The following is a 10,000-nucleotide window of genomic DNA, read 5'->3' as shown; positions in this document are numbered from 1 at the left end:
GAAAGAAAGAGACAAAGAGAAAGAGAGCGAGAGAAAGAGAGAGGGAGAAAGTAAAAGAGAGGAAAGAAGAGAGAAGAGAAAGAGAAAGAGAGAGAGACAAAGAAAATGATATAACAAGTAAGGGAGGAAGGAAGGGGGAAGGGAGAACGGAGACAGTAAGAGAGGAAAGTGGTTAAAACAGTAAAGGGGAAATATTTATGTTTGGACCGGACAGTATGTTGCTGGGGCGCGAGGGAAGAAAGCGGAAAAAAGTAAGAGAGGAAGGGGAAAGAACCATTTAAGGAGGGAGAGGAAGAATAAGACGGGAGGACGATGAAGAAGGGTGTTCCTTAAGGATAACGTATAGAAAAATTATAATTCCGTGTCAAAAAAAAAGAATTATCGTACCAAGGGAATTGATTTTCTGAAAGATTATTAGTGCGTCCGGTCATCAGAAAATTTGGTATGCCTAGGGGTGGGTGAGGGGGGGGGGGCAGAAATACCCTTGGTAAAGGTAATACAAAGTCAGGGAACAATTAAAACCGATGCATCATTTTCTTGTGACACCGGAACACCGAAACACCAACACACTCCCACACAAACACACACACACACACACACAGCGCATATATCAATATTCAAATGCATTTACATTTCTCTCTCTCTCTCTCTCTCTCTCTCTCTCTCTCTCTCTCTCTCTCTCTCTCTCTCTCCACTCTCCTCTCCTCACTCAATAATATATCAAAAAATAATCACTATATATATAAATATATAAAATGTGAGTGTAATATATAGTATATATATATATTTTTTTTCATTTCTTTCCTCATTTATTTATTATTCACACACACACGCACACACACAATCACACCACACACACCCCCACACATCAACACACACACACACACACACACATATATATATTTAAATATCCTATATATATATATAAATATTATATATATAAATATTTATATATATACATATGTAATATATATAAATATAAAATTATATATTATATATATTTATATTATTATACACACAAATATATATATATAAATATATATAAATATATATATAATATATATATATATAATATTATTATATAAATATACATATATCTAAATATAAATATATATATAAATATAAATAATAAATATATATAATATAAATATATATATATATATAATATATATATTAATAAATATATATATATGTAGAATTATATTATACATATATATATATTATATATATATATATTATATATATTATATATATTATATATATATATATTATATGTATATATATGTCTATATATATATATATATATATATATATATATTTATAATATATATATATATATATATAAATATATATATATATATATGTAAATATATATATATATAATATATAATATAATATATATATATAAATATATATATATAAGTAAAATATCTATTTTCATATAACTATGTATATATATATAATATTATAATATATAATATATATAAATAAATATATATAAAATATAAATATAATATCTATAATGTGTATGTATATATATATACCACACACATCACACACACATCACACATAATATATATATACATATATATATATATATATATATATATATTATATATATAAAATATAATATATATATATATATATATATATACACATATGACCATAAAACCAACAAGATTTGCTCAAGCAAGCACACACATGCTCACAAGCAAACCATCAAACAAACAAATAATCACAAGCACATACACATACACAAAGATACGCTGTACACTCACAAACACGTACAAACACTCAGGAAACCAAACATATGAATGAATATTTCGCAGAAAATTTGCAACTAGGTTTAAGCCAAACCGAACACCAAAAACCTTTGTAACATCAGAAATAAAAGGAAGCCAAAAAGTATTGCGTGTTTCTGGCACTGAACATGGAAGACAGAAGTCCGCTCTTGCAAGGCTAGGTAGTACATGATGCCATAAAATATAGCGTTGCATATTTAAGGCATGCACTGGCGAATGCGCTGGCCCGTACTAGTACGAACACTCAACCTCACGGGGCAGCCCAGCCTCGATATATTTCTTTCTTTCCCCCTTCATTTCTTTTCTCTCTCAACTCTTTCCTAGTCTCTCTTCCTCTCTCACCTCTCTCTCTTCTTTGCCTTCTTTTCTCTCTCTTCTACTCTCCCTCTCTCTCCGCTCTTTCGCTCTCTCTCCTCCTTCTCCGCCTCTCTCTCTCGGCTTTCCCTTTTCCCTCCGCCCTCTCTCAATCCTCCTCTTCCCGTCTCCTCCCCTCTCTCTCTCCTCCTCTCCCTCTCTCCTCACTTTCTCTCCTGTTCTCTCTCTTCTCGCCTCCCTTTCTCTCCTCTCTTCCCATCTCCCTCCTCTCTTATCCTCTCTCTCGCGCGCTTTCTCTCTCTTTCTCCCTCTCTCTTTCTGTCTCTCTCGTCCTTTCCTCTATCTTACCCTTATTCACTTTCACTCTCGCTCTCACTATCTCTCAGAGTGCTATCCTCTCTCAGGCTGTAAAAGGAGATACAGTTTTACTGACAAGAGCAGGGGAACTAGCGGTCTGGCTGTAAAGATTAATTCATGATGAAATGGCGTCACCCAAAAGGGAAGAATAACCGTCACAGGAACAGCCGTCTTGAGACATGGGTGCGGAAGTGTGACATTCCACTCTTCAAGACGCGGTAAACTTCCTTGGTAACAGGAAAGGTCAGCATCGCGTGGTCTGGTGCGTCGATCACGTGACCACTCATCCTGGGTCACGTTATTAGTCGGTTGCTGGGCTTCCTCCAATGGGCATCTGAGAGAGAGAGAGAGAGAGAGAGAGAGAGAGAGAGAGAGAGAGAGAGAGAGAGAGAGAGAGAGAGAGAGAGAGAGAGAGAGAGAGAAAGAGAGAGAGAGAGAGAGAAGACCTATCACCTCCCCCCCCCCCCAACCACTAAAAAAAGAAGACAAAAGTTCCCTCCACGACCAAAACAATAACAGTTTCATGAAGGGGGTAATTTGCAGCCTGCGTCTCCGTTTAATGGAGCTATTTACTTGATGCTCGAAAAAAGGTTACTTAAAAAATGGGAGAGGGGTGGGGGCTTGGGGGGTAGTGAGGGGTGGGGGTCGGGGGGTAGTGGAGTAAGAGGGGAGGGGGAGGAACGACTTGAAATGTGCTAATCTTACATTTTCCCCATTTTTCTCGCCATCAGGAATTAGGGGGGGGGGGTGGAGGGGAGGGGATGAGTCATCAAGGGTGTGGCCGGAGGGAGGGTGAGTGGAGGAGGGAGCGACGACGGGAGGAGGATGAGGGGTAATGAAGAGAAATGTCAAGAGAGTGAGAGATGAATAGGGGGAAAGGAAGGTGAAAAGAGGGAAGTGAATATAGGTAGAGGAAAGGTGTGGAAAGTAGACTGGGTAGGGGGAAGGAAGGGCAGGAATAAGAGGAGGGTGGGGTGGGTGAGTGGAGGAGGGTGGGGTGGGTGGGGGGAGGGGGCATTAAACTGATAGCGAGTGGAGTAGGATTGATAGTTGACTGTCCGAGGCTGTACAGCACGTTCCTCTATCTCTCTTTTCGCAGAATGACGATGAATGTTTGTTGAATTCGGATGAAACGAGGGACTTTAGATTGCACCGCTGCCTCCACCCTAAAAGTATGCAAATGTATAAAATCAATTAATCGGCAAAATAAACAAGAATGATAAAAATAGAATAAGCGTCATGGCAGTAATAAAACTATCATCACTATATTTATACCTGATCGTATTACTAGCAATAATAATAATGATAGGGATGATAACATTACTACTATTACTACTACCACTATTACTCATACAACTTCTAATAAGAATAAAGACAATATAACAACAATAATGACAGCCTATCTAGATAAATTACTAATACAAATGAAAAGCAGATAAGAATGTTAGAAAAAAAAATCAAATACCTTCAATTTCTTATATAAAATCCTCAGAAACGTCAACGGTCATGCAAAACTGACGAAGGAAGAATTGGCAATAAATCCATAAAAAAAAAAAAAAATGGAATCAAGAGTAATGGTCCACGGTGATACTTATGCAATTGCAAATGTCTATGATATATATATACATGTTATAGATATTACGAATATAATATATGTATATATATATTTTAAAATATTTATATATATATATGATATATATAATATATAAAAATATATATATATATAAATGTTGGTGGTAGTTGAGTTGATGTATATGTAAAAACATCCAAGTATTGAAAAGAGAAAACTGAAAGGTATTCAACGAGAAACGGCGAGGGTTCCTGCAACACCCAAGCCCACAGAGGCGCATATCCGATCAAATATGGTCTGAGTAGTAGCTGTTATCGTACTTGCCGATTTTTTCGACATCAAACGTACCAGGAGAACCAATATGCCTGCGCGGACGAAGCTCCATACGCTGTGTGGATAAAGCTCTACAAATTGCGTGGCGAGGGAATGTGTTAGTCTGAAGTCCGGCAATACATTTGCGTACAGACTGGATGACTGTCTGCGCATAGGGGGGGTGGAGGGGGGGTTGGGGTTGGGGGAGGCAGATGTGTTCTCTGTGTACGTGCGGACGGATACGTATATGTATCCATTTCCGTTTTATAACTGTATCACTGAAAAGAAATGGCCAAACATACGAGTAGTTTACACACTTCCCAAGTGCATACACAGACACATCCTAGCACGCACACACACACACTAGCAGTCAGACAAACACACACACACACAGTCAGACAAACAAACACACACAGTCAGTCGAAAAATGACAAGCCAACAGCCAAGTGGCAACAAGTACACAGGCAAACACCCAATGCACTACAAAGAGCACACACACATATACTATTCAACCCCAAAGCTGAGTCCTGCTGCACGCCCCCTCATACATAGCCAGGCAAATCGCTGACGACTCCCCCCTCCCTCCCCCCCCCACCCTCCGGAGCGCGCCCACTCAGAGTGCCCACCGCCCTTCTCACACAGGCACACACACACAGCACGCACACACACCCCACACGCACAAATGCACACTCACACACTCATTCTCTCATCGTCCTCCCTCGCAGGCGATACAACAATGTGGTCGCTCGACGTTGTGTTGAGCTTTTGTGTTACTCAGTTTTATAGTAATTACCGCTGTAGTTTTAGCATCATCGGCAGCATGAGCACGGCATCACAACTCTTATATCCGGTAACGACTCTTGGCTAATGGAACGCGGAAATAGGGAGAAAAAATTGAAGCCGAAAGTCGTTAATGAACCCCCCGCCCCCTCCCCCCCTTTTGCAATAATGTGAAAGGTCGTTTTCTGTTTCTTAATTAGGCTGAAAGACAAGCGGGAATTCGGAATTGCGAGTCCTGTTTAATTCCTAATTAGATTTTGATTCATTGTTATCGTTATCTTAACTGTCATTTGTGTTTGCTAATTATCTGATTATATATTTATGACAATTTTATATTATATCGTTTTTTTATTTTCTTTGATTATACTCATAACGGCGATTATTAATATCCGTAAACATCATCATTATTACTGATATTGATACAACCGAAATCATTGTCAGAATTATCACCGTCGTCATTATTACTGTTACTATTATCATTATCATTATAATCTTTGAGTTATCGTCTGTGTTGCAATTATCCTCAAAGACAAATGGTATTTTCAAAAAAATAAATAGTATTTATTAATCTATTCAGAATAACGATTACCTATAATGCCAATTATTTCTATCACTATTATTACTATTCTCGTTACTACGAAGTAAAAGTCTCGGAACATGAGCGACAGATACGTTGACAATTAGTGCAGTAAACTCGCCTATCTTGCAATGTGAATGATTGATGTTGTATAAGTTGTGATGATAACTGGTAATGAGGCGAAAATAGGTAGTCACAATACTATAAATACATCATCGATCAAGACATCCAATGATATTATTTAGTTATAGAGAGGTATAACAATATGAGAATTGACAAAAATGATTAACTTTAGTATTTTTTTTGATGATAATGCGAGTAGCACGATAACTATTACCATCAGAATTATCATCCTTATCATCAGCATCATCATTTTTATTTTCCAAAACCCATAGATTATACCACAACAATAACAAAAATTATAACAACAAAAATTACGGAGGATAATAACAACACAAACAACACAACAAGTGTAAACAACGAACAGTCGGAAAAGAAGGTACACATACTCGTAATGAATAGAAACAAAAACGCGAAAACAGTTCATTGTCGTTTTTTTTTTTTTTTTTTTTTTTTTTTTTTAGAAAAATATGAATCCGTTTCTTTGTTACTTGCTTGCCTTCCTACATGACCCTGTTCCTGTTGTTGTGTGTTTTATGCGTTGGGGATGTGTCTCTTCCATCATTGATCTGGTAGCTTGTCTTTTCCCTGCTCTTCTGCGAGGCCTTTTTGCTCTGTTTGGTTTGTTGGCATGTCTTGTTTCTCTGAATTTGTATTTCTCTCTCGCTCTCTCTCTCCCTTTCTCTTTCTATCTATACTTCTCTCTCTCTGTATCTTTCTCTCTCTCTCTCTTTCTCACTCTATGTACCTCTCTCTCTCTTTCTCTTTCTCTTTCTCTCTCTCTTTTCTCTTTCTCTCTTTCTTTCCTTCCTTTCCCTCTTCCCTCTTCCCTTTCTCGCTTCTCTTCCCTTTTCTTTCTTCCTCTCTTCTCTTTCTCTCTCTCTTTCTCTCTCTCTCTCTCTCTACACTCTCCTCTCTCTCCTCACTCTCACTCTCTTTCTCTTTCCCCTCTCTCTTTCTCCTTCTTTCATCTCTCTCTCGCTCTCTCTCACTCTCTCTCCTCACTCTCTCATCTCTCTTTCTCCTCTCCTTCTCTCTCTCTCTCACTCTCTCTCTCTCTCTCATCTTCTCTCTCTCTCTCTAGTATAGATCTTATATATATATATATTAACTATGATGTATATATATATATAAACATATATATATATATAGATATATATATATATATATATATGTATAATATATATATATATATATAAATATATATATAATATATATATATATAAATAGATATATATATATATATATACAGTAATTCTACATACACACACACGACACACACACACACACATATACACTCACACACAAACACACATATAGTATTATATATATATATAATATATATATATATATATATATAATTGATATATAATATATATATATATGCACACACACACACAACACAACACATACACACATACATATAATACTATATATAAATATATAAATATATATATATATATACATATATATATATATATATATATATATAGTGGTGAGTGTGTGTGTGTGTGGTGTGTGTGTGATGTGTGTGTGGTATGTGTGTGGTTACATATTATATCATATATAAATATATATATATTATATTTATTATATATATATATATATATATAATATATCAATAGATAATACAGATATATATATACCTGTATGAAATATATATGTATATATATATATATATCATATATATATATATATAATATATTCTATTTATATCTTTCTCTCTCTCTTTCTCTCTTTCCCCCCCTCTCTTTCTCTCTCTCTTTCTCTCTCTCTCTCTCTTAGACGCGTCTCTCTCTCTCTCTCTCTCCTTCTTCCTCATCCTCTCTCCTCTCTCTCTCTCTCCTCCCTCTCTCACTCATCTCACTCTCTTCCTCCTTCTCTCTCTATATATATATATAGTATATATATATATATATTATATTATTATAAATATGTATATATATATATAATATGTATATATATAGGTATATATATTAAATTTATACATATATATATATATATACTATATATATATATATATAATATATTATATATATATATATATATATATATATAGCAGTTATATAGCATACACACACACACACACACACACAACATACATAATATATGATTTATATAGATATGTATATATATATAGCATATAAATAGATATAAAATATATATATATATATATATATAGATATATATATATATGAATATATGCACACACACACACACACACAACACACACTCATATACATAAATATATATATAGTATAATATATATATATATGATAAATATATAAAATATATATATTCCATATATATATAATATATGTGTGTTGTGTGTGTGTGTGGTTGTGTGTGTGTGTGTGTGAGTGGGTGTGTACATAACAAAGCAATATATTAAGATTATAATAAATATATATATATATATATATAAAATATATAAATTATATATATTATATATATATATGTATATACATGTATGAATATATAGATATTTATATATATATAAATATATTATATATATAATATATATGTATATATATATATATATATTGTATGAATATATATGTATATTATATATATATATATATAAAAATAAATATTATATATATATATAAATATATATAGATATATTTATATATATATACTGCATGTATGTATGTATGTATATATATGAATATATATATCTATATCTAATATCTATATCTATCTTCTTATACTATCTATCTATCAATCGATCAATCTATCTATCATATATTATATATATATATAATATATGATATATAGGATATATATATATATATATATATATATATATTTATTTATTGATATATAAATATTCATATATATATATATATATAAATATATATATATATCATATATATATCTCTAGATAGATAAGATAATAGATAGATAGAATAGATAGATAGATAGATAGATAGATAGATAGATAGATAGATAGATAGATAGAAATAGATATAGATATATGAATACATATGTATTTAGAGAGAGAGAGAGAGAGAAAAAGAAAGAGAGAGAGACTGAAAAAGAGAATAAAGGATCAAAGGCCAAGCAAGGGATTTCGCGCAACACTTTTCCTTGATTCTGGCCAGTTTCACTTATTTAGCCCCTACTAATGAATTTATCTCCTCCTTTGCCGAACAAAAAACCTTCGTTTCGACCCGTAAAGAAGATATCCACATTCGCAGAGATAACTATCGTTCGTATTTTGAAAGATATCGTTCGCATTTTGATACCTATCGTTCCCTTATTCTCACACACCCCTCCTTTCCCCCCCCTTTCTCCCCATCCCTTTCATCCTCCCACCTCCCTTCGCAATCCTAACCGACTCCTCTCCTCCTCTCCACCCCCAACCCCCCAACCCTCCAACCTCCCTCACCCCATTCCCCTCCTTCCGCCCTTCTCGCCATCTCCTTCCTTCACCGTTTCCCCTTTTTCCTCCCCTTTTCCTTCCTGGCAAATGCTTTGTGACGTTTCCACCGTGATGCTCGACGCCTGCTGTTCCCGGGCCCTCTCTCTGGGATGCTTTTAATTCCCTTAAGAACGGGATAAGGGATGCTGAGAGGGGAGAAGGGAGAGGAAGGGAGGGAGGGAGGAGAAGGAGACAGAGGGATTGAGGAGAGAGGGAGGGAGAAGGATGAGGACACGGTGTGGGAGGGTGTGGGTGAGGGAGATGGAGATGGATAAAGGTGGGGGGGTAAGGAGAGAAGAAGGGAGAGAACGAGGAAGAGGGATAATGAGAGAGGGGGAATGGGAATGGGAGAGGGAGAGAAAGGGGAAAGAAATGGAAAGGATAGAGAAGGGGGGGAAAGGGATAAATAGAGAAAGAGAAGGCAAGGGAGATGGATGAGAAGGAGGATAAAGAGGGGAAAAAAGAGATTGAAGAAGGGGGAGAGGCAGAATAATAAGGAGAGGGAGTGGGAGAGGGAGGGGGAGGGGTAGGGGAGGGAGCGTTGGGGAACCACACCAGCATTTTGTTTTGTTTTCCTTCTTTATGGATGTACTGGTGTTGGTTTCTGATAGTTGCTATCTTAAGGGTTTGTTGTTGTTTCTGTACCAGGAAAATATATTCGCAGGGACTATGTGTATTATCATCACCATTATTCTTATCATAATCTTTCTTACTATAATCACTGATACCGTTATTATCATTAT

General features: G+C 35.1%; 1 protein-coding gene across 1 annotated transcript in view; it reads left to right on the top strand.

Annotated features, from left to right (window-relative positions):
- The window catches only part of LOC122256708 (uncharacterized), a gene marked incomplete in the record, with an annotated part of 192,525 nt that overhangs the window by 178,286 nt on the left and 4,239 nt on the right, over positions 1–10,000 (top strand).

This window comes from Penaeus japonicus, unplaced genomic scaffold (genome assembly GCF_977035675.1).
Source record: "Penaeus japonicus unplaced genomic scaffold, GWHDUDI00000001_assembly GWHDUDI00000014, whole genome shotgun sequence".
NCBI lineage: Eukaryota > Metazoa > Arthropoda > Malacostraca > Decapoda > Penaeidae > Penaeus > Penaeus japonicus.
The sequence above is the reverse complement of the archived record's forward strand: the minus strand, read 5'-3'. Positions and strand labels throughout refer to the sequence as shown.